This window comes from Astatotilapia calliptera, chromosome 16 (assembly GCF_900246225.1).
Source record: "Astatotilapia calliptera chromosome 16, fAstCal1.2, whole genome shotgun sequence".
NCBI lineage: Eukaryota > Metazoa > Chordata > Actinopteri > Cichliformes > Cichlidae > Astatotilapia > Astatotilapia calliptera.
Window position 1 is genome coordinate 35,753,254 of NC_039317.1, and position 25,898 is coordinate 35,779,151.

A 25,898-nucleotide genomic window follows, 5' to 3' on the forward strand; every position below is an offset into this window, starting at 1 on the left:
GTGAATGTAATTGTCTGGTGTATTGCCTTGACAATGTGAGCAGTTGTTGGAAGATGTAAAGCCCATCTTGAACATCCGATGATCTGTATAGTGCACTCTATGTAGTGTTTTGTATTGTATTAATTGCAGACTGGGATTTTTAATCAATTTAAAGGTTTTTAAGCAAATCTGAGACCAGAAGTTTTGGTCTAAGCTGACTGATAAATCTGCTTCCCACTTTGCAATAGGAAGGGATATTGATTCATCTAATTTAGAAAGTGTTCTGTATATTTTAGATAATAATTTGGGGGATTTAAGAGTAAGAAAATGTACCGCACTTGGTGGTGTTTGTAATTCAACTTGACTGAGGTTAAATTTCTTTTTTACTATGGATTTAATTTTTTGATATTCTAAAAATCTTTTCTTGTTGATCCCATATTGTGCAACTAGTCTGTCAAATGGAATAAATTCTGTTCCCTCTAATATATATTCTAAGTATTTAATTCCTTTACAACTCCATTCTGGGAAATTAATCATATTATTGTTTTGTAATATGTCAGGGTTATTCCAGATAGGTGTACGTTTGCATAGGATTAATGAAGACTCCGTTATTTTTAGAAACTCCCACCATGCTGTCAGAGAAAAGCTGATGTTGATACTTTTAAAGCATTCATGTCTTTTGATGTTTGAGCTAATAAATGGTAGGTCTGAAATCTCTAGATCATTGCATAGTGCCTGTTCAACATCTAGCCAGGGCTCATCTAAGAAGGTATGTTTTAACCATTCTGAGATGAACTGAAGCCTGTTGGCTAAGAAGTATTGGTGAAAATTAGGCAGATCTAATCCTCCTCTATCCTTGGTTCTTTGTAGCATTTTTAAGCTGATACGTGGGGGTTTATCTTTCCAAAGGAATTTGGTTCAGATCTCTGGATTCATATATTTCCAATCTTGTGATGGTTTGTTAGGGATCATCAAAAATAAGTAATTTATTTTTGGCAAGATCATCATTTTTATAGTGGCGACCCTTCCCATGAGTGATATGGGTAAAGATTTCCATCTAGTCAGATCGCCTTCTACTTTCTTTAGAAGTGGGATGTGGTTTAATTTAGTTAAGTCTGAAAGCTTAGGAGAAACATTAATACCTAAATATTTAATATTTCCAGATTGTAGTGGGGCAGAGGAAGAATTATGGAAGGAGCAGTTAATGGGAAGAACTGTAGATTTTGGCCAGTTAATTGAATAATCTGAAACTCTTGAAAACCAGTTTATTAGAGTAATTACCTCAGAGAGCTTGGTTTGTGTGTTTTGCAGAAAAAGCAACACATCATCCGCATAGAGACTGATTTTATGTTCTATGTTCTTACATTTTATGCCCTTAATTGTAGCCTGTCTAAATGCTGCTGCTAGAGGTTCGATAAAAATTGCAAAAAGTGAAGGGGAGAGTGGGCATCCCTGTCTTGATGCCCCTCAGGAGACAGAAGCTGGAGGATGTCTGGTCATTTGTTCTGATACGAGCTGTTGGGGAATTGTATAATATTCTTATCCAGTTTATGAAAGAGTTTCCAAAACCAAATTTGTGTAAAGTTGCGAATAAAAATTTCCAGTTAACTCTGTCAAATGCTTTTTCTGCATCTAGAGATAATATTATGGTTTTGATGTTTTTATCGTATGAGTAGTCTATTAAATTAAGTAATCTATGAGTGTTTGTTGAGGAGTGCCGACCTTTTATGAAACCAGTTTGGTCAGGATGAATTAAGAGGGGGTTGTTTTCTCTAATCTCTTTGAGAGAGTTTTGCAGATTATTTTAAGGTCTACATTTAAAAGAGAAATTGGACGATAGCTTGAGGGAAATAAAGGGTCTTTGCCTGGTTTTAGCAGGAGACTAATGTTGGCAGAATTCATATTTGGTGGTAGTCTGCCTAATATTAAAAACTTAGTAGTGACCGCCATTGTTGGAAACTGGAATTGGCTGGGCCGCGCTATGAATTCTGGGATATGGTGGGCCACGAAGGACACACCCGACCCATCCTTCAAATTTGGAGAAAAGGAGGACGCATTTGTCGGCTGCATTTGGAGGAGTCTACGAATCTGGACAGCCTTCGGCATGTCGGCCAACAAATGCGGCCTCAGGAGGATGTAGTCCATGAATTTGGATACCCCCAAAGTGTCACGGTAAAGTGGCAGTTCATGAGAGGCTGACTAAAAGTCTGTTTTATAAATGTTATTCTAGAATTTTTCCAGTGTTTTTTTAAGACTTGAATTTTATTAGATTTTTTACAAGAAACAGAAAAAAAATAGAAGGGACATTCCACTCCTTGTAATTAATCACGAGCTTAACTACTTAAGCCAGATACATCACTGACCTGTATATGAAAAATTTATCAGTTTAATCATCCGATCTCAAATTTTTCCAGTGTTTAAATAAATGATTAAGAAGTAAACGCTATTCCTGATGTCAGATAAACACTCAATTTTTCACTTTATTTGACAAGTTCAGAAACACGTGATGTTCGATGTCTTTACAACAACCTGTGAATCACTTCACTTTGTTCTTACAGCACATTATGAACATAGTTATGATAAACACTTTCATTAGCAGCACGTAAACATTACCAATACATCAATAAACACTTACAAACAGATGTGCTTTAGTTTGCTTTCAATACTGAATAATGTTGGAGATGTAAAGTGACCACAAACACTGCAGAAAACATGATGTTCTGATTGGCTGACATCATGCCACTAACTTCCTGTTCACAACATCTGCCATCAGCTGATCGTGTCACTTTGAAGCTGTCATTCATCAGCCTCGCCGCTCTGTAAACTTACTACAGATTCACAACAACAACCACAACACTAACACATGCACAAACACACTGACACATGATCATTTCCAGCTGGGTGACAAAAGTAACATACACATTTTTCACTTTAAGCTAATAAATAAACAGTAAAATAAACTCCTTAAATTACATTTCAGTAATAAACACATTAAAAACACACAATCAATATCTGCAATCCAACACTGTCGTCAGGAAAACAAGTTTTAAATTCATTTTTAAAAAAAAGAAAAAAAGAAAAACTTTCGATCATGTTCCTGGAATTTCCTGAATTTTATTCCTCTAGCAGCGTCTTTTAAAGCTGCAATCATATTTATGGTTTAAAAACTCATATAATCAAAAGTTGTAACACTTTGAAATTTTTATTTCAAAATGAAAAAAAAAATGTGAGAAACATTTGTTTCATTAAAAAAAAAAGATTTGAGGTTTTTAATGCATCAACATAAACAAGGCTCTAGAGTGTGACATGCGACCTAACTTCTCAGTGGTGTGACTAAAAGAATCCTAGGTCACACCGGTGCAACCAGTCATTCAAGTAAAGAAAACATCACACATTATGCCTGTATCGTGGTCTAAACCAATCAGAGATAGTGAGGGGCAGGAGCTCTCTGATTGGTCATGGTCCAGATGTAAGCCTGTGTGTGTACATTTGAAGGTGCAGGCAGATAGACAGAGGTGAGCAGCCTAGACCTGATAGAAGTGGCTGTAGTTGTGGGTAATGAGAAAAGATGAAAAGAACGATTGATAACTGTTTCGTTAAGGCCTGATCCCTCTGAAATTCATAGCGAGTGCTCTGACACGGAGCCATCAACCTCTCAGGTTATGTCTAACACTGGTTCAGAGACGGCATCAGATAATGAGCCACATACGATGGACTCAGAGCCCACTGACAGTAAAGGCGTAAAGTGTATACGTTGGGAAGAGAGCGGCTTGACCAGTTTCCCTGGCTAAGATACAGTAAAGCTGACAACATGACGCACTGCATTTACTGCAGTGAGTGTGGAGAAACTGTGGCCGGCAATACTGCATTTGTGACTGCAGCTAATACGTTTCAAAAAGAAACGCTGAAAAAGCAGTGCATTCAGAAAACACATTATATGCTGCGATAAATGCACTGGCTTCTCCCCTCTGCCTTTCAGCGGCAGCAAACAGGTCGTCACAGGAGGCCGATGTGATGATTAAGTTTAACATTGCCTACGATATTCCCAAAGAAGATGTTCCGTTCACTAAGTTCAAGTCCAAAATAATTCTTCACAAGAAAAATGTCTTGAAGGTAAACCCCATGTACAGTAATGATGTCACGTGTGCCCGGGTTACAGGTGTCATCACAGACACATGGGGAAAAAGGGGGAAAAGGCCAGATTACAGGACATCTGAGGGCCATGTGACTGTAATGGGGGAGGGTCCATAAGATATAAAGCTGTTCAGATACTGAGATGTTCATTTTGAAGCCTGTCAGGCACTTTCAGGTCTTTGTAATTTACATTTTCTTTTTATTGAATATATCTTGAGATGTTTTAAGTTTAAATTTCAGCTCAGTGAAGCACTTTAAACAATTTTTTCAGTAACTTGTCTTTCTTGTAGAAATGTGCTCCAAACAAAGAACTTTGTGTTGACAGGTGGTGGTGCACCTAAGGAAAAAAAGTTAGGTGCACCAGGCAACTGTGGCAAAAAGTTAGTCTACAGCCCTGACTGATTTTAGTATCATTGTTATGTGTGTTTTTATTTGTGTGACCCCTCCCACCAGAGAATGTGGGTGTGGGTTTTTCTCTCTCCTCCCTCCCAGGGTCCTGTGTGGGTATATCTTGACAGCCGAGTTGTTTGCTTGGATTCCTGTTCCCAGACTGGACAACAAGCTGTGTGTTTCTGATGGTAACTTTTGAGTGTTCTCTGTGTGAAACTCCTGAGTCAAAAAGTTCATTAGTGAGTAAAGTGAGTGAACTTGTGTGTGTGGCGTTGTGAGACCTAATCAAGCTCTTTGTAAATAGTTATTAATAGTTTTGTAAATTAGACAACCTGGAGTATTCTTTCACTATATGTTAAACACGGCAGCAGCCTGATATGAATGAGAAGCCTTTTCTGTTGAAATCTATTTTCTCTTGTTTGAGTAGGACCTTGGGTTAGAAATCTATCTGTTGTTTGACTTTCATATTGGGCAGGGAACATTAGGGACCTTTATTTTGGCGTGGCTCACTGCCGAAGTCAACAAACGGCTGCGTAGAGTTTAGACTGCTAAAAGTTTTTGTCCTTGGGTGGAGTTGGAATCAGGGAGCAGCATTTCCAGATTACCTAGGTTTGGAGAATAACACTTTTTAAAGATAATAAACTATTTTTTAATTTAATTTCAAACGAGGAATTCTGCACCTCTGTGAAAAATCTGTTTGCTTTAAATCTGAGAGTTGAATGTCTTAAACATGATGAGTAAACACTGACAGGTTTACAGACTCAGATTCAGACTCAGGTTTAGCTCACAGCTAAAGGCAACCAGATGCAGCGACCAGGCAGAACTGATCCGAGAGCATCCTTCCTCTCTTTCTCCACTGTGCTGTGTAATAAAGGCAACAGAGACCCCAAAATCTAAAAATGTCATTTAGTTAAAAAAAAAAAAAGAAGATACTAACTTTTCTTAGCGGTAATTCTTTGAAGATATTTGATTGTTTGAGAATAAAGAACAACAACAAAAATTCAGAAAACAGTCAGAGAGAGCACCTGCGTTAGGGTGGAATGTTTGTTAAGCTGGCAAGGCTGTTAAGGTGGATTGTTTAAGGTGGAATGGCTGTTAAGGCAGAACATTGTGGGGTGTGGTTCCAGTATAGGCAGAGTGGTGAAAACAGGAGAGTTCAAAGATCCACAGAAAAGGAAATTGATCCAGAGTCATCTGCTACCTGTGAAGAATGGGAGTGATTAAAAAAATGACGACTCAGAAGGAAGTTAACAAACTGACTGATTAAACAGTTAATTCAGGGTTTCAACATTAAATATTAAACATACTCTGACCCGGGAGAAAGAGTTTGTTCCTATTCAGTTTTCTCAGACTTTTTATCAGTGTAGATAAAATAATTATAGCGAGTGACTTTAATATCCATGTAGATATGTGCTCTCTTTCCCAGCACCCTGGCATAGACTTTCCTGGGAGGGCAAAGATGGGAACCACCAAAACAGCTCTACAGCATCCAGAGCCTTCAGGAACTTAGGCCAAACTTCTTCCACCCCAGGACTTCTGCAACCATGGAGTTGTTTAAGTGGCCTCACTCCCGGTGATTGACAATTCGCCCCCCCTTGTACACAGACTCTGCTTTTTCATACAGATGACATGTCAGTAGAATTAAAAAGGCTTTCAGCACGGCCTCTCCGAATTCCACCTAAACCCAGGTTTTTGCTTCGGCTACTGCCTGACCCATGGTCCTCTTGGCCTGTCGTTACCTATCCCCACCAGTGAAGTGACATTCCATGTCCCAATTGCTAGTCTCGATAGCCTGGGATTAGTCCATCAGGGTTTTCTAAAAACCTTAAAAACATGATATCTAACCAGATACTTTAACACTAGGAAGGCCCAGAGCCCAGCCATTTGGCTTTTCTACCTTTAAAACCCGGAGAGCAGCCAAATGGCTGGTAGGCTTTTAGCTAAGCTTTAGCTTCAGGCAAGTGGAAGCTAAATTGGCTAGTCATTCATATGTAAATTGGGTTGTTACCTGGGAATTCTGGAGGGAGGGGAGTGGGGGTGTGTGGATGAGGGGGTGGGGGAGCTGCTAAAAGCGGTGAGCTTCCTTTTGTTTCATCTTGATGCATTCTCAATCATCCAGGGAAACAAATCTCCAAAAGTCACCAACTTGGAGTGTTTCAGTTTGCCATCTTAGGGAGAAATCAACACACATGGGTGTATGTCCTTTGTTGCTGAGATTTATTGATAAAAACAGTACAAAAAATCAACCATTTGTACACATTTTTACAAATAATTATAAAAAGTGAGTGAGTACATTTCAACATTTTCAGCAATCACTCACAATCCTGGCACTGCCATGGTATCTGTAGTCTGCATTTACCACATGTGTATCTGTTGCAGTGAACACATCGCACAGTGGCATGATTGTTCTTGCAATTGTGTTTGACCTGACACATGGCTCTTTTTCCAGGGCTCGGTGTGGAGGGTTGTGTCAAAGGCAACTGTTCTTTTCTTGCCTTCTTCGCAGCTACATGAGAGTGAGCTAACTCCCTTGCAAGCTCCACCAGGAAGTCCACCCGTCCGGGACGGAGCATGCTTGATACAGCACATGTGCATTCAGTGCTGCCATGTCAATCATGTTATAAAACACGGCAACTGGCCAGCGCCGTGTTCCTCTGCGGACAGTGTACTCCCGAACCATCTGGTCCATCACATCCACGCCACACTTTGTTTTGTTGTAAAGGGTGACAGTGTTTGGCTTCCTTTTGGTAGTGTTATCAGTCTGAACCACGCCGTGCATGCTGCTAAGAATATAGACTGTCTTCTTCCGTTTGGCCGCATACGCCGTCAGCGTGGCAGCAGAGGTTGAAGGAATGGAGAGTTTAAATGTTAGTTGTAAACAGCTATATCATATAATAACTGCAGCTGTAGCTGTGATCAGACATCCCCCTGCAGGCCCTGAAGCTGAGCTCTGAGGTCCTCACAAACCTGCTGGAGCCAGCTTCCATCCTGGGGAGCACGTTTTTGTGTTTCAGCGCGGGGCGAGGCACAAAACCCAGATGGTCCAGATGGACCAGATGGTTCGGGAGTACACTGTCCGCAGAGGAACACGGCGCTGGCCAGTTGCCGTGTTTTATAACATGATTGACATGGCAGCACTGAATGCACATGTGCTGTATCAAGCATGCTCCGGGACGAAGGAAAGACGGGTGGACTTCCTGGTGGAGCTTGCAAGGGAGTTAGCTCACTCTCATGTAGCTGCGAAGAAGGCAAGAAAAGAACAGTTGCCTTTGACACAACCCTCCACACCGAGCCCTGGAAAAAGAGCCATGTGTCAGGTCAAACACAATTGCAAGAACAATCATGCCACTGTGCGATGTGTTCACTGCAACAGATACACATGTGGTAAATGCAGACTACAGATACCATGGCAGTGCCAGGATTGTGAGTGATTGCTGAAAATGTTGAAATGTACTCACTCACTTTTTATAATTATTTGTAAAAATGTGTACAAATGGTTGATTTTTTGTACTGTTTTTATCAATAAATCTCAGCAACAAAGGACATACACCCATGTGTGTTGATTTCTCCCTAAGATGGCAAACTGAAACACTCCAAGTTGGTGACTTTTGGAGATTTGTTTCCCTGGATGATTGAGAATGCATCAAGATGAAACAAAAGGAAGCTCACCGCTTTTAGCAGCTCCCCCACCCCCTCATCCACACACCCCCACTCCCCTCCCTCCAGAATTCCCAGGTAACAACCCAATTTACATATGAATGACTAGCCAATTTAGCTTCCACTTGCCTGAAGCTAAAGCTTAGCTAAAAGCCTACCAGCCATTTGGCTGGTGGCGGGTTTTAAAGGTAGAAAGGTAGAAGCCTGGGACTGCCAGTGTTAAATGGCGTTACCTTGGCCTCCAATAACACTGTGAGGAATCCAATTAATCTTGGATTGATGTGATGGCAGCGTGCTACTTCGGCTCCTAAAACAGGTGCATTATTTTGTTTTTTGTTTGCTTTTCTATTGATTCTGCCCCCTATTACACAACATGTGTGTGAAAGATACAAAGACTCTCATACACCCGCTACGCTCTTCTGGAATATCAATGTGAGATTTAAAACTCTACCCGAAGATCCTCTAACAAAAGAATACAATACAACTTTATTTATAGAGCACATTTAAAAACCAATGGTATACCAAAGTGCTTCACATAAAAGACAGAAAATAAGACAGAAATATTATAAACATTATAGGACCATAACAAAATACCAAGTATGCTAACAGGTCAGTGTTACTAATACACAGGAATGGCATAAAATGCATATCAAGTAAAACATGTTAAAAGCACAAAACCACAAAAGATATGTATAAAAGGTAAAATAGAGTAAGTCTAGGGATCAGATGCAGGCATTAACAAGCAGGAAAGGCAAGGTTAAATAAATAGGTTTTTAACCGTGATTTAAATGATTGGATAGAGTCAGACGCGCAGATAACAATAGGAAGGTTATTCCATAAATGTGGTGCAGCCAAGGCAAACGCACGGTCTGTGTTGTTGATAATTTTAAAAGTAAGCAGCAGTATTTTAAATTGGATGCAGTATTTAATGGGTAGGCAGTGCAGGTCAGCTAGAACAGGGGTAATAGATTCAAACCTCCCAGTTCCAGAAGGTCACAAAGGCTTTTCCAGGTCCTTATGCAGAACATAATGCCTAGCCTTAGAAATGACACGCAGTTGGTAGAAACTAGATCTAACTACAGCGGACACTTGTTTATCAATTGCTAACAGTGTCAGAGAGGGAGCTGGCAAGGGAAACAAAGGCATCGTGAAATTGTCCGCGAGGAATATTACTATCAAATACAACGATTTCAGTTTTATTATCATTTAAGATATGTCACAGTCCTGGGTCTGTGACCCAGTGTTTTCTGTTCTGTATTGTTAATCTTTGATTTCTTGATGTATCTTTGTTTATTCTTACGTTTTGGTTCTGTGTATCCCCTCTATTGTAGCCAGGTCTGTGTTAAGCCCGCGTCTCTGAGTCTGTCTTTGCGTGTGTGAGTTTCCTGTTTTACTTTGAAGGTCTTTGTCTCATGTGAGGGTGTTCAATTTACGTCTCCCTGTCTCATCAGCTCTGATTTTTCCCATGTGTGTTCCTCTCCTGACTCCCATCCCTTGATTACTGCTGTGTGTATTTAAGCCCTGTGTGTTATCCTGCCTGTTGCCGGTTCGTCTGTGTTATCTCCCTACGTCATCCTATGTTTTTCTCTCCATGTCTCCCTGCATCTGGCTTCAGAGCCTTGACAAGATAAGAGAGTTTCCTAAGAGCCACTCTTTGACCTGACACATTCACTCTTGAAAGCAGTGCAGAGACAGAGCAGGATCATCAGCTAGTTCAATGTAGATCTGTATATCGTCAGCATAACAGTGAAAAGCGATATTGTATTTCTCAAAGATTGCACCTAGAGGGAGCATATACAGCAAGAAAAGAATAGGGCCCAGCACAGATCCTTGAGGCACTCCACAGCAGACAGGTGCAGCGGAGGAAGAGCAGGTGCCCAGGTTGACCGAGAAGGACCTATTGGAGAGCGACCGTGGCTCAGGGGGTTGGGAAGCGCATCTGTAACCGGAAGGTTGCCGGTTCGATCCCCGGGCTCTCTGTCCTGGCCGTTGTGTTCTTGGGCAAGACACTTCGCCTACTGGTGTTGGCCAGAGGGGCCGATGGTGCGATATGGCAGCCTCGCTTCTGTCAGTCTGCCCCAGGGCAGCTGTGGCTACAACCGTAGCTTGCATCCACCAGTGTGTGAATGCGAGAGTGAATGAATAGTGGCATTGTAAAGTGCTTTGGGCTATACAGGGAGTGCAGAATTATTAGGCAAATGAGTATTTTGTCCACATCATCCTCTTCATGCATGTTGCCTTACTCCAAGCTGTATAGGCTCGAAAGCCTACTACCAATTAAGCATATTAGGTGATGTGCATCTCTGTAATGAGAAGGTCTAATGACATCAACACCCTATATCAGGTGTGCATAATTATTAGGCAACGTCCTTTCCTTTGGCAAAATGGGTCAAAAGAAGGACTTGACAGGCACAGAATAGTCAAAAATAGTGAGATATCTTGCAGAGGGATGCAGCAGTCTCATAATTGCAAAGCTTCTGAAGCGTGATCATCGAACAATCAAGCGTTTCATTCAAAATAGTCAACAGGGTCACAAGAAGCGTGTGGAAAAACCAAGGCGCAAAATAACTGCCCATGAACTGAGAAAAGTCAAGCGTGCAGCTGCCAAGATGCCACTTGCCACCAGTTTGGCCATATTTCAGAGCTGCAACATCACTGGAGTGCCCAAAAGCACAAGGTGTGCAATACTCAGAGACATGGCCAAGGTAAGAAAGGCTGAAAGACGACCACCACTGAACAAGACACACAAGCTGAAACGTCAAGACTGGGCCAAGAAACATCTCAAGACTGGTTTTTCTAAGGTTTTATGAACTGATGAAATGAGAGTGAGTCTTGATGGGCCAGATGGATGGGCCCGTGGCTGGATTGGTAAAGGGCAGAGAGCTCCAGTCCCACTCAGACGCCAGCAAGGTGGAGGTGGAGTACTGGTTTGGGCTGGTATCATCAAAGATGAGCTTGTGGGGCCTTTTTGGGTTGAGGATTGAGTCAAGCTCAACTCCCAGTCCTACTGCCAGTTTCTGGAAGACACCTTCTTCAAGCAGTGGTACAGGAAGAAGTCTGCATCCTTCAAGAAAAACATGATTTTCATGCAGGACAATGCTCCATCACACGCGTCCAAGTACTCCACAGCGTGGCTGGCAAGAAAGGGTATAAAAGAAGAAAAACTAATGACATGGCCTCCTTGTTCACCTGATCTGAACCCCATTGGGAACCTGTGGTCCATCATCAAATGTGAGATTTACAAGGAGCGAAAACAGTACACCTCTCTGAACAGTGTCTGGGAGGCTGTGGTTGCTGCTGCACGCAATGTTGATGGTGAACAGATCAAAACACTGACAGAATCCATGGATGGCAGGCTTTTGAGTGTCCTTGCAAAGAAAGGTGGCTATATTGGTCGCTGGTTTGTTTTTGTTTTGTTTTTGAATGTCAGAAATGTATATTTGTGAATGTGGAGATGTTATATTGGTTTCACTGGTAAAAATAAGTAATTGAAATTATATTTGTTTTTTGTTAAGTTGCCTAATAATTCTGCACAGTAATAGTCACCTGCACACACAGATATCCCCCTAAAATAGCTAAAACTAAAAACAAATTAAAAACTACTTCCAAAAACATTCAGCTTTGATATTAATGAGTTTTTTGGGTTCATTGAAAACATGGTTGTTGTTCAATAATAAAATTATTCCTCAAAAATACAACTTGCCTAATAATTCTGCACTCCCTGTATAAATCCAATCCATTATTATTATGCTCAAGCCTCGCTAACAACATGCTGTGATCGACCATTTCAAATGCCGAGGATAAATCCAATAGAACTAGGACCGCAGCGCATCCAGTATCAGCAATTAGAAGATCATTTAGGACTCTAAGCAAAGCTGTTTCGGTGCTATGACGTGGTTTAAAGGCAGACTGGAATTTATCAATAATGTCATTCGCATCCAAATACGACAGGAGTTGTGAAAAAACTATCCTCTCGAGAATTTTAGACAGGAATGGGAGCTCGGCCTGCAATTAACATAATCATTATAATCAAGGTTCCTTTTTTTAAGACCAGGCTGGACTACGGCATGTTTAAAAGCTGATGGGTCGATATACTATACCTATACTATGCAAGATGGGAGGATATATATAGGATTAGTATTATTCAGTTGCTCAACTAATCGCTTAAGAGTAAGGAGTGACACGGGCTCAAACTGATGGAAGGTTGATGAACAACCAGGAGAAGAAACAGGGCTCGACACTAAAGGAAGCGAGGACTTAAGAGAAGAAACTTTATCTCCGGAGGAGGGGAGAAAGCGTAGACTATCCTGGCCAGCATTTGGATAATCCGTAGCCCTTGCTTTAAGGTAAGCCTTGAGGCGGACGCGAAGAACACTCCTATTACCCCGTTTCCTGTAACGTTTCTTGTGCAGGTTGGGAAGGGGTAGGCAGGAAATACTGGTGGAGTCTAGCCGTAACAGGGTGGCGTCACCCAGGTTCAGTGTTGGGAAGGTTACTTTTAAAATGTATTCCACTACAGATTACAGAATACATGCCCCAAAATGTATTTTGTAATGTATTCTATTACGTTACTCAATGAGAGTAACATATTCTGAATACTTTGGATTTCTTAATATATTATCATGCTTTTTACAACTACATGAATGTACTATTGCTGTGTGATTTATTACTGTTACTGAAGGTCCGCGGCTCCAAACCGTAGTAAAGGGACCTCTGACTAATACGTCGGGTTCCGTGTTGGGCTCGTAGCCGAAAAATAGCTTTACTTTGTTCTCTGGGTCAAGTTTTAGACAGAGAGAGGCGTTGAAAGGCTGCTCCAACGGAACTTATTGTTTCGGAGGAAAACGCGAACAGTGTACAGTTAAGTCTTAATAGCTTACTTACAACTGGGCTCGTCAGGCTCTCTGTTTGGCTGCAGTGGTTATTATTATATGCTATATATGCTATAATAATATGTGCTTCCAGCTCCTGTTTCTGCTCGATGACAACTTGTACTTTTCTACTCTCCTTTTTCTCCCTCCTCGCGCTCACAGACACATAACGTGTATAGCAGTCCATTCTCCCTGCAGCACGGACTACACTGCCCATGAGGCTACATTATTTAGGGCGATGCCTGTAGCATTCTGCCTATTAGCTTAGCACAACAACAAAAAGGTGCTCTCTCACCCAGGAAACACAGAGAGAGCGTTACCCTGTAACCATGGCAACCGTAACGCTGCCGCCTGGAACAACAAAACAAACAGAACCCAAACAGTCCTGACCCGCGATAATATGAAACAGGAAAATACCCTTGTGTAATCCATTTATTTCAACAAAGTAACTGTATTCTAAATACCACCTTTTTAAACGGTAACTGTAACGGATACAGTTACTCATATTTTGTATTTTAAATACGTAACGCGGTAAATGTATTCCGTTACTCCCCAACACTGCCCAGGTTCCAATATGGATCCGAGCAATGCGAGTAAGAGAATTGGAGATTTAAAAGCGTTTGTCTGTCGTCCATTACTGTATATAGTAACTATTAAGTCTAATATACCCTAGTAAGCTATAGTACTTTTTCCTTAGGGAACCATCTGTGCAGTCTGCAGTTCTGTTGAAGAAAGATGATGAATCTATTTAATTACTCTTCAAAATTAATTTATTTCTGTGTATTTTTTTTCCACACTGCATCAAATTAAAGTTGATTACGTCGATTAAGCATCATGAGGTGGAGGGTGGTTCCCTATTTTTTGGGGTTTTTTGCTGGGAGTTTTAGAACCCTATTAGTTAGGTTGCTTACTCTTTAAAACACCAGAACAGGGAGGATGGAGCAGGTTTAAGTTTATTAGATTGATCAGTTTTGCTGAACTATGAAATATTTTGGGTGCAGTGCATTTTTTGCATAAAGGTATAACAGAATAGCTTGTGTTTTTTTTAACTTGAGTATGAACTTATACAAAAAGCAGCAAGATATTAAAAAAAGTTTTATTGATTAAAAAACACACTATATCGGATTCATATCGGTATTGGCAGATATCCAAATTTATGATATCGGTATCGTGCCATCTCTAATTGCAACATGGCATTTGGGTCTTCTAACTAAAATAGGAAAATAGGAACATAAACAGTGGCATCTACGCCAGGCCTGGCCCACATCTGGATGACATACCACTTACCATGCCAGAAGTCAACCAGCAGGCCCGGCTTGATACCAGATCCGGGCCAGACCTGCTTGCTATGTGGGTGTTGGCTGCTGGGGGATTCCCATGATGCACTGGGTGTTTCTTCTTCAGTCAGCTTTTTCACTCACTATGTGTTTATACACCTCTCTGCATTTAATCATTAGTTATTATTAATCTCTGGCTCTCTCCCACAGCATGTCTTTTATCCTGTTTTCCTCCACTCAAATATACAGTAGAAAAGCTCCCAAGCATTTTATTTAATGAGCTGTAATAAAACAGATCAGTTTGACAAGCAGTGCTGACAGAAATAAAGTTGTGGCTGAAGCTTTGTAGTTGTGTGCCATGGTTTCTGAGGTGTGACTCACCTGGAGCCTACTTGCTGCTGCTGTTCTGGTGGAGATGTTGCTGAGGTTGGTGTCGGGGGGGTTGGTGTTGTGGGCTGGACCCTGCACCCCCTCCTCTGATGGTAGGTCGGATAGCATGGGAGAAGGACGGATTCTGATGGTGCTGATGACCGGCTCTTATTGGCTTGGCTATATGAATGCAGGTAACAGGTGAGTTTAGGTAAAGACAAACAGCCTATCACATCACATATCAGACTTGGCTTGTTTTAAGTTATCTTCTCACCAATCTGAGCCGAGTGTCCTTTCCTGAACAGGTTTTTGGACCGCACAGCCTCTTTGATGCGGTCAACTTCCTGTTGGTAGCGTTTGCGATCCCTCACGGCTGACTCTTTTGCATTTTTCAGAGCAGTTTCCAGAGCTTTCACTCGCTCCGCTGTAGCCCGGAGACGCTTCTCCAATTTGGGCAGCTCACAGCGGAGCTCAGCGTTATCCCGAACCAGCTGGAGGAAACAGCTACTGTCAGTTATGTGACTTGAAAGCGTGTTTGTTTATCCACCTTGAGGAATCCCCAGTAAAACACTTCTTTCTTTAATTATTATTTATTAAAGCAGGCGATGAATGATTACATGTTATCATGTACATGGATCCCCTTTGTTCAGAAGACCACAGGCTGTAAAGTTGCAGATCAGAGTTCCTCAACTTATCAGTATACAAAGTTTTATATGAGACTGTGCATCTATCTGATTGATTAAAATTGATGGGGAGAAATCATAGTTTACACTTAATTCTCCCATCGTCGGTGCCTCGGGCTGGTCCCAGCTTCTCAGCAATCTGCCTTGTCCAATCCAGGGGAGCAGCACCTACAAACTCTGCTAAACATGTACTAAGTGCTTTTCCCTATTCACTCACCTTTCACCTAACAGCCTGTTGTCTTAGTGACCGTGAAAGCAACCCTGACTGAGATGCCAGATGTTGTTTTGTCTCAAGCGGTCCCTAGTGGAGTGTTGGGCAAGTTAATTTGAAAAAGTAATTAATTACAGTTACTAGTTTCTTCTTCAAAAAAGTAACTGAGTTAGTAACTGAGTTACAAGATTCTAAAAGTAATTAATTACTTGGAAAGTAACTATTCTGTTACTTTAAAAAACAGTGTTTAACCCTCCGGGGTCCAGGGTATAATTGGCCATTTTTAACTACTTTTGATGTTTCCTCTACATTTCACCTTTAAAAACTATTTATTTGCCTTGTTTGGTATCATCCTTTTCAGCACAACCTCACGTGTCTGAATTTACAGTTACGTTTTCATTTTGACATACTGTATTAACACAATTGATCTAAAATCAGACAAAAAACATAAAATCCGAGTAGAAAAAGTTATATTTTTTACTGTAACAACCACAAACATGTTTAATGAATCATATTTCATAACTTTAAATGCAAATATAAATCGTCAATTTTAAAATCATATGCACAAGTTTTCCAAACAACAAAGTTATTTGCATCCATTTACCTTTTACCTTTTTTAAATAACCATTTCAAACTGTTTACAGAACAATCAGCCATTCTTGAATAAGATGCCACAAATTATTTGTGCCACTCCAAAAAAATAATTTCTGTCCACTATAAAGGAAACATCACAGCCTGATACCTGCAGGTCTGACAGCAGCAGGTGTATCACTCCTGTTTCTACCTGGAGACAGCAGCCGCCTCATTGTTCTGACACACAACACAAAACTATCCACAACACACTAACTACACAAGACAGCACATTAACTACACAAGACAACACATTAACTACACAAGACAGCACATTAACTACACAAGACAACACACTAACTACACAAGACAGCACATTAACTACACAAGACAACACACTAACTACACAAGACAACACACTAACTACACACTCCAAACACGCTAAACGTCACAAATCTCTCACATCTCAAAACTCGCTCTCTCTCTCTCTCTCTCTTGCCGCCACTCCTAAAACTTCCCCTGTTTTGGGTTTTTTTTGGGGGGGTTTGCTCATAAGCAGAGAGTGCTTGCTGCGCTGTCCTTAGACAGTGAATGTGAAGAAACTATTGAGGAAAAAACACGCGTATATATTGTTTATCATGAGTCTGGTTTTATGTGGCCTATCAACACAATTTAAAAACTGGTATATACAGAGGTGGGTAGGGTTAGGGTTAGGGTTAACCCTAACCCTATTTACTCAGTTACATTTACTTAAGTTTTTGAAAAAAAATTTACTTTTAAAGTACCTTTCTTGCACGATACGTTTTACTTTTACTTGAGTACATTTGTGAAGAAGAAACGGTACTTTTACTCCGCTACATTTGCAAAATTCGACTCGTTACTTTTTAAAAAAATAATTAGTTTAACACATTAGATAACATGCCGCCAGTGGAGTTTCCGGTAACTTTTTTATCAATCAGATGTGGCCATTCAGTCAGTGTTGCCAACTTAGCGACTTTGTCGCTATATTTAGCGGGTTTTCAGAGCCCCTTAGCGACTTTTTTTCTAAAAAGCGACTAGCGACAAATCTGGCAACTTTTTCTGGTGTTATTGGAGACTTATTTATGACAACTTTTTGACGTGAAAGGGCGTGTTGCTCTTACTCTCAACAAGCAGCAGGTGCTGCCGTGGGCACCTCACCCGTGCTAAAGCGCTCACGGGCGGAGGATAGTCCTCCCCCAGCTGCAGGAGATGTTCACACCTATGCGTCCAAACTGCAAATGAATCGCGCATGAGCGAAGCCGCTGCTTCCTCACTGACTGTAACGCAGTTCTTCTTTTACTGTTATGCTGTTTTGTGGATCACAAGGTTTAAAACTACTTATAAACACACATACACACACACACATAAAGTAACTCCACCAGAGCGCCTATTTCGGGTCACTTTTGCCGGTCGAAGCCCGGATAAAGGAACAGGGTTGGAATTGTGATATTAAAAAAAATTGCTAAAAGAAATTTAATTTGTAGTTCTAAATAAATTCTAAATGCATTTAGGACGTTTTTTGCTCACTTTGTGTCTCTTCCATGATGTTATTTCTCTCTCCAACAGCGTAGGTTACAATTATATTAGCATGACCAATTATGCAAATTAGGTGATGACGTCTTTTAGCAACCTCTAGGGACTTTTAGGACAGCCAATAGCGATTTTCCTTGCTGAGGAGTTGACATGACCAGTCATGACCAGTTTGAAACTGTGGCGGGCAGAGCGGCCCAAGCGTTTCAAAGTAGCGGACACACAGAAAGAAGAAACATGAAAACATGGCAGAGCCAGTCGTCTACGCTACAGCTGAAGAGGATGAACAGCATTTTCCTCATATACAAAGAATGTTTCTCTTAAAAGCAGCACAAAAGAACAGCTATGTCTTCAGCGTCGGTGTCTTCAGTGAGAGCCAAAACAAACTAACTTTTCAGCGTGAAAAAAACTCAGCTCGTGTAACCTGAGGAAACGGTAAGTTTTCTCTAAATATCTTTTTAGCTGTGGTTAGCTGGATGTCAGTCTTATGTTACAGCAGCTGTGTCGAGCTCAAGCTGCGAGTCATATTTTCGGCGCTACGTTGTAGAGAGACAAGTTTGTGGGTGTTTTGTGCAGCTTCAGCTGTCTTTTTAACTGCTCACTGGTCAGCTAGCGTGAGCTATAAGCTAACAGCTAGCCTGTTTAATGACGCTAGAGTTCCACGCACATGCAAACAGCTCGTCTCTACTGCTTTAACTGTTAAAACAGAAGGCAATACTGCAGCTGACAGGGTTTATTATGTGAAGCAGCAGCTTGTTTAGTTTAAACAGTCTGCATTAAGCTGGGCAAACACTGTGCGATTTTTTCCCGTCGCATTATTCAGCTCCTGCTCAAACTGTACAATTGAATTGCAGGGGTTAGAAGTTCATAGGTCACGATGTAGGGTCTCACACGGCCTGATGCTCTGATGCAACCTGAGTGCTCAAACTGTGCGTCCATAACATGAAGCTTATCATACAAAATCTGTCTCTCGCTCTCCCTCTCTCCGTCTTACAGACACACACACACACACACACACACACACCACTGTCAACTTTGCTAAATTACTAATGAAAAACATTGACCAGGCAATTGTGATTGAGCAGCAATGTCCATCCAACTCTTTTCATGGTTGTTGTAGTCGTCACAATTTTGTGAGGTCACATTGAAAAGCCTTGGATACGGAAGCGTAGAGCTGCCACCCAGCCAAAAGAAAAATAGAAAAGTATATTGTTCTAACAATATACCTTTCACGTTTGAACAATATAATATCACGTTATTACAAAATACATAATTATCACGTTCGTACAATATAAATATTATATAGGCTACATCGCAGCTCCAGTCACGCTTCCATCACCGTCTTTCGTCTTTTCCCAGAGTAACAGCCAAACAGGAGGATCTATTGGCTAGCACTGCTTAGCCTTGCACGCATTCTTATTTTAAACTTAATCTGGAATTCATTGCAAACTGTTTGTGCGGGATATGAATGACAGGATTTTGTTTTTCAACAAGAGTTAGTAAAAAACATCTCCAAAAATTAATATAAAGTTTACAGCATATCTTGTCACTGGAAATTATTTGCACTGTTTATATGTTTATATTATTTACTGTAGGTATTGGTGAAAAAAAGCTTTATGTTGTGAAAAACTGAAATCTGGAAAAAATTTTGTTGATGTTTTTACATATATTCCTGTTGAAAATACTAAAATTTGTATATTTATTTTTGTTTGTCTGATAGCATTTATTTATAAAATAAATCAGACATTTCAAACAGTTACTCGCTACTTGAGTAGTTTTTTCACCAAGTACTTTTTTACTCTTGAGTAACATTTTTGAAGACTACTTTTCACTTTTACTTGAGTAATAATATTTTAAAGTAATGCTACTCTTACTTAAGTACAATTTTTGGACACTCGACCCACCTCTGGGTATATGTCACCTTGTTGCTTTGTCTTTAAGTGGTCATGTGATTGGCTTACCACGACTACTTTATTCTTCCTCAGTCAAACAGCAGCACTCGTGCGATTGTTTTGCACCCTAAGCTGCAGGTGTTGTGAGAAAAAGTGATCATCAGGCAGAAAGTGATTGCTGTCAGCGGGAACGTGCGGAGCTGCTGAAAGCTGTAGCGCCCACATTACTTACAGCTATTTCCATGCAACTGATATAAGATGTGGTCAACTGAACACAGCTTCAACCGTCTGTTTGTTGAAAAATAGTAACGCCACCGCATTTTCTTGTTAGTAACGGTAACTGTGTTACGATAGAAATAGTAATTAGTTAGATTAGTCGTTACTGAAAAAATTAACGGCGTTACTTGTAATCACATGCCATTATTCCCATCACTGCCTAAGTCTCCACCTTATCATAGGACTTAGTGTCCCTTCACCTGGAAGCTTCTACACTGTCTACACGTCTAAATTCTTAGGCTTTTATGCACTATTATACCTGAGAGACTGCTTCTCATTCACATGGTCACACAGAGGATCACAGCTGGAGACACAAGCTTCACTGCAGGATCTGTACTCTGTCATATTTCAAGAAATAATTGCCAACAAACACAACATCAGCAAACATCCAATCACAGAGTGACCTGTCAATGACAGACCCACACTAAAGATCCTGGTTTTAAAAACTGAAACACAAACTTCCAATGGGGGAGACACCAGTTGAGGGTGACCCTGTGGGTAGGGCTTAGAGACTAGGTGAGATCACTCACCTGCTTGTGGACCCTGCTGAGCTGCTCCAAGTTATTTTCTAAGAAGACGATCCTCTGTCTCTGAGCCAAACTGCCACCAGCCTCATCGCTGTCATTCTCTGAACTCTGATCATGACAATAACACATGAGACTTTATCACTGGACGGACACACACACACACACACACACACTGATCCCTAAAACTCCTCACAAAATGGACTGAGGCAGATCAGTTAGGTTAACATCAGTGGAAATGCAATGTCGCAATGGTACTCTTTAAACTTTATTAAATTTGAATGTAAATAAGCTGGAAAATGATAAATGAGCTTATTGTAAACCTGGAGCAGCGACACCATTCAAAGCAGGAAGTGACATCAGCAATTGTGTGACGAATCAAAGCTCTGCTGCTCTGAATCTCAAAGTAAAGCTACTTTTTATTCTTACATTCTTGATTCGAGCTCCGATGTCGTCGATGAAGAGTTTGCGAAGGTCGTTGAGCATCTGCAGCTCTTTGGCCTGTTGGAGGAAACAGAGACTCAGCTGGTCTCACATCAGCAGTAAGACATTTTGGACTTTATCATTTTGCTTCTGTACATCATCACAGAGGAAACCAAGAATCCAGCATGTGACTGAAGAGTAGACTTTCAGACGTTTAACAAAAGTATACCCAGGAACTAAACACTACTCACCCTGTCCACAGCAGCACCATTTGTGGTGAGGTCTGTGTGGTGATCTTTGCCGGGCCTCCTGAAATCACTCTCTTTCATTTTGTCCACATTGATTGTGACTTTTGGATCTACACCTGACTTCAAGCTACTTCATGTCCTTTCTGTAAACGGACTAAACGCCGTAACTGATGGGACCGAGCACTAGGGATGGGTATCGAAAACCGGTTCTTGTTGAGAACCGGTTCCCACTGTTTCAATTCCTTGGAATCGTTTGCCATTTTTGCAAACGATTCCCTTATCGATTCCAGTCGCCCCGAATGACGTCACCACGTTGCGGAGCGTCATTTACCTGGCAGGAAACATGGCGCCTAAGCGGCTCAAACGCTCAAAAGTTTGATTATACTTTATGAGAACCGATGACAACAGGGCAACTTGCAAAGTAGATATTTCATTTAAGGGAGGAAACACTACGAATATGCAAAAGCATTTGCTCACAAAACACGCGATGACACGCGTTTTTAATTCCGCTCCGGACTCGTGACTCTCAACCCAGCAGCAGCGCTAACGTTTGCACGTCCTCTCCCGTTAATGCGGCAGGTAAATAATCAACTAACAGTGCATATTATGTTAGCGCAATCTGCCTTATTACAAGACCTGCCATTACTGTACATGTAGGTGACCATGATGAGAGAGACAGAGTCTGGCTGGCGCTCGCTGGCAGTTCTCGCTGCAGTCTACCGGTAGCGTCTCCTTTCAGGCCAGGATAGACTAATGTCACCGAGCAGTGTCTAAGTTTGTGGTCAAAGGCTTGCACCCATTTGCCACAGCAGATGCCCCCGATTTTTGGTAAGTGAATGTGTTTAATTGTAGGCAGGGACATTACTGGATATTCTTGTGTAATTGCCACAGAACAATTTATGTTATACTTTGTTATTGCTACAGAAGAATGTTGCAGCTTTAAGGCAGGGATGACTCCTGGAGTTGCTTTCTCACTGCATATGCTTTATTTCACAATCAGATCGATTTGATAACAAAAACATACAGCAGCTCCTCTCCTACTCCTAGCCCTTCGCTGCGGTGGAAAAAAGAACGACTTCAATCCCCTTCAAGGAACATACGTACAAAATAGTTTTCCTGATACACCAATGGGGCGTTCAATGCCATCTTGTAAATATGAGTACTCTGGCAGAGTAACAGTTCAAATGAAAAATACACCAGAACAAACAAGCAAACAAAAAAAGAAGTGTGGGGTACCTTTGAACCAATGAACAAAGTATAACAATTTATACTTTTTAACATAACCCGACCCCGTCAATATGTGATATGTCTCACAAGAATATTTATTTTATTATTTTACATTTACAATTTTTTTTTCCTGGGGACCCTGTGACACCCTATTGAAGAGCCGTAGGCTGGATCTCTCAAGATCTCACTGTTGGGTTTGTAAGGCCATGTTACTCCTAAATTTCTATCTTGTTCAAAGAGAAGATATAAAACAAAGCTCTGAGCTAATTGACCTTAGTGTTCTCCTTTTTTTTAAAAAAAAAAAGAATCGATAAGAGAATCGATAAAGAATCGAATCGTTAAACAGAATCGAAAATGGAATCGGAATCGTTAAAATCTTATCAATACCCATCCCTACCGAGCACTGACATGTCATCTGGAAACCACAATGTGGTTGGTGCTGGATCTGACTGTACAGTCATGTGTAAACAGTCTAAACAGCAGCGAGCTCAGGACACACCCCTGAGGTGTGCTGACTGAGATGGTTTTTCATCTGTGGCTGCCATTTTGAATTCAATATCCTGCTCCTCACATACAAGGTCTTAAATAATCAGGCCCCATCTTATCTTAATGACCTTGTAGTACCATATCACCCTATTAGAGCACTTCGCTCTCACACTGCAGGCCTACTTGTTGTTCCTAGAGTATTTAAAAGTAGAATGGGAGGCAGAGCCTTCAGTTTTCAGGCTCCTCTTCTGTGGAACCAGCTTCCAGTTTGGATTCAGGAGACAGACACTATCTTACTTTCAAGATTAGGCTTCAATCAATTCAATTCAGGATGTAGAACTCATGACTGTGAAAAGTCTCCCATTCTATTCACCTTCTCAGTTTTTGGAGTTTTTTGTCATAGCAACCTACATAGCACCGCATGCTAATGCTAACAACGCACTGAAGGAGCTACACATCAGCTCGCTTCAGAATAGGCACCTGGAAGGTTTTTAGGTAGTGGCTGGGGATTTTAACCACTTAAACCTGACAGACATCTTACCAAGGTTTTATCAGCATGTCACCATACCGACACGGGGAAATAACACGCTGGACCATGTTTATACCAACATGCGAGATGCATACAGAGCAGTACCCCACCCCACCTCAGCCTCTCAGACCACATCTGTATTATGCTGGTCTCTGCCTACCATCCCCCACTACGACGCTCCAAACCACACTAAAAACCATCACTGTGTGCCCCAGTGACGGTGACTCTGCACAGGGTGGGGCCACTTGCCCCTCCCTTCCTTCCCTCCCCATCTCCGGCTGCCTCCCTCTTCCCGCTCCACCACAATCACCCACACATGCAAGGCCTTTGGGTAAAGGTGTGTCACCAGGGGTCAGGGGAGGCATCCCCCCCCCCGTCCCCTTCTGGCCGCCTGTGCTTTAATTTTATCTCACAACTTAGACATTCACATTACTCACACTCTCATAACACATACATATAGGACCTTGGGGGCGGGCACGCTACACGGCATCCAGAAGACCAGCAGGGTGTACAACCTCACCCCTGGCGTCGTTGCCCACCTCTCAATCTGCCCCCCCATTCTCTGTTGCCTGTAGGAGCGGGGGGGGGGGCTAGGAGGAGGAGTTGGCTGTCCGACTGCGGTCTGGAGTGTGGGGCCTCCCTGCTGCTGCGGAGTCGGGGCGGTCTGCCTCCCCCCACCGCAGGGAAAAGGGTAACACCACCTGGGTCTGGGTGCAGTTTCCCCCTCCAGGGGCAAGGGTACCTAGACCCGGGGCTTAGAGTACGCTTGGGGAGTGTGATCGTGTGTACAGCGTCTCTTTATGTCTGTCTCCACGTTGGTTGAGTGTGGAGTAAGTGCATATGAGAGCATGAGGGTGGGGATGGATGTTTGTGTCTGTGTGTGCCTGTATGTCTGTGTCTATATGTCAGGTTGGGTATCAGACGCCATCTCTCTGGGGACATCTCAGGCCCTCCAAGGTATGGAGGCCTATCTCCCCCCACCACTCCCCCTGCCAGTGGCAGACGCCCTCAGACATCGGTGCGTTGGTGGTTCTTTGTGTCCGGGGATGGGCGTCCAGGTACACACCGGCTCACTCCTTGGTGGCTGCTTGTCGGGGCCTGGGGCTCGCTCGGGCCCCTTCGGGGGTGGGGTGCCCTCGGCCTCTCGGCTGGGGCTCGGTCACTTTGGCGCAGCTGGCTGCCGGCGGAGCTCACGGGCACGTCACTGCAACCCCCTCTGGCTTCTGCTCCGTGGCTGCTGAGTGAGCCCTCATCTGGGACTCTCCTCAGCTCTTTCTGGGACAGTGGCGCGGCTGCCCCTCTGTTGGTCTTCCTTGGTCTCTTGTGTTCTGGGGGCCTCTGGATGTCTGGAGCCTGGATCTCCTCCATACCTGCTTTATGCCCTGGAGGACGGGGCTGTGGCCCCCCACACCGTCTAGCAGATCATTACATGAAGGAACCTGTTAAATACAAGCGCGTCCATGCTCACAGGTGTACACACGGGTGATCACACCCACAAACTACACCCTTTTTGGCTCCTACCTCAAAGCACACTGTGCGCTGTCGATCTTACGTGCTGCACAATAATGTTTAATATTTACTGTTATATTCACATAGATCATCATGATGTTGTTTATTATGTTGCTCTCTTTTTTTGCTTGTTTTCTCTTTTTTCTTTCTCAACAGGTGATCCAGGTGATTGTATTTTTTGTCTGTTTTTTTTGTTGGTTTTTGTTTTTTGCCCTTTATCACCGTTCATCTTCCCCGCTGTTTTTTTTCCCCTCTTTCTTTCTCCCTTTTCTTTTCCCCAGTCAAGTCTGTCCCAAGTGTAGCAAGTGAAAATAAAATAAAATAAACAATAAAAGCAAAGGTAAATCAAATAGACCAACACGGCAAGGCTGGGATGGTCAATCTGGTAAAGTAAATCCGTTGGGCATCTTTCTTTGCCTTTAGACAATAATTCTGATGGCAAAAGAGCCAAACGGGACAGGCGGGAAAGAAAACAAAGAAGAAGTCCATGCCCTGCTGAAAGCCGCCTTCAGGTCTGGTGACGCACAGGAACTCAGGAGGGCTAGAAGAGAAATGACTGCAGGCGTCACGAGAGCCAAAGCCACATACACACAGGAGATAGACTGTTATTTTTCTTCCCAGGATCCACGCAGTATGTGGAGGGGTAAGTGCATCACTGACTACAAAACTAGGGATACACAATGCCCCAGGGATCCTTCTCTGCCTGAGGCTCTCGACCAGTTCTGCGCCCGCTTTGAGGATCCTAACACGAGTGTGCTAAGTCCCCTCCTGTTCACACTGCTCACCCAACCATCCAGGCTGTCATATTGTAAGGTTTGCAGCTGTGGTTGGTTGCATCACCAACAATGATGAGACCGGCTACAGGAAGGAGGTGGAACACTTAGAGGACTGGTGCAGGAAAAACAATCTCTGCTTAAATGAGAAGAAGATGAAGGAGATGACTGTGGACTTGAGGAGGGGAAGACACACACACACACACACACACACACACACACACACACACCCCTGCACGTCGGAGGATCTGCAGTCGAAGTAGTACCCAGCTACAAGTACCTGGGTATGTACCTAGATAGCAACCTCATTTGGAAAAAC

General features: G+C 42.3%; 1 pseudogene; it reads right to left on the reverse strand.

Annotated features, from left to right (window-relative positions):
* Positions 1-2,429: 2,429 nt before the first annotated feature.
* The window catches only part of LOC113007907 (kinesin heavy chain-like), a 43,168-nt pseudogene continuing 19,699 nt past the window's right edge, over positions 2,430-25,898 (reverse strand).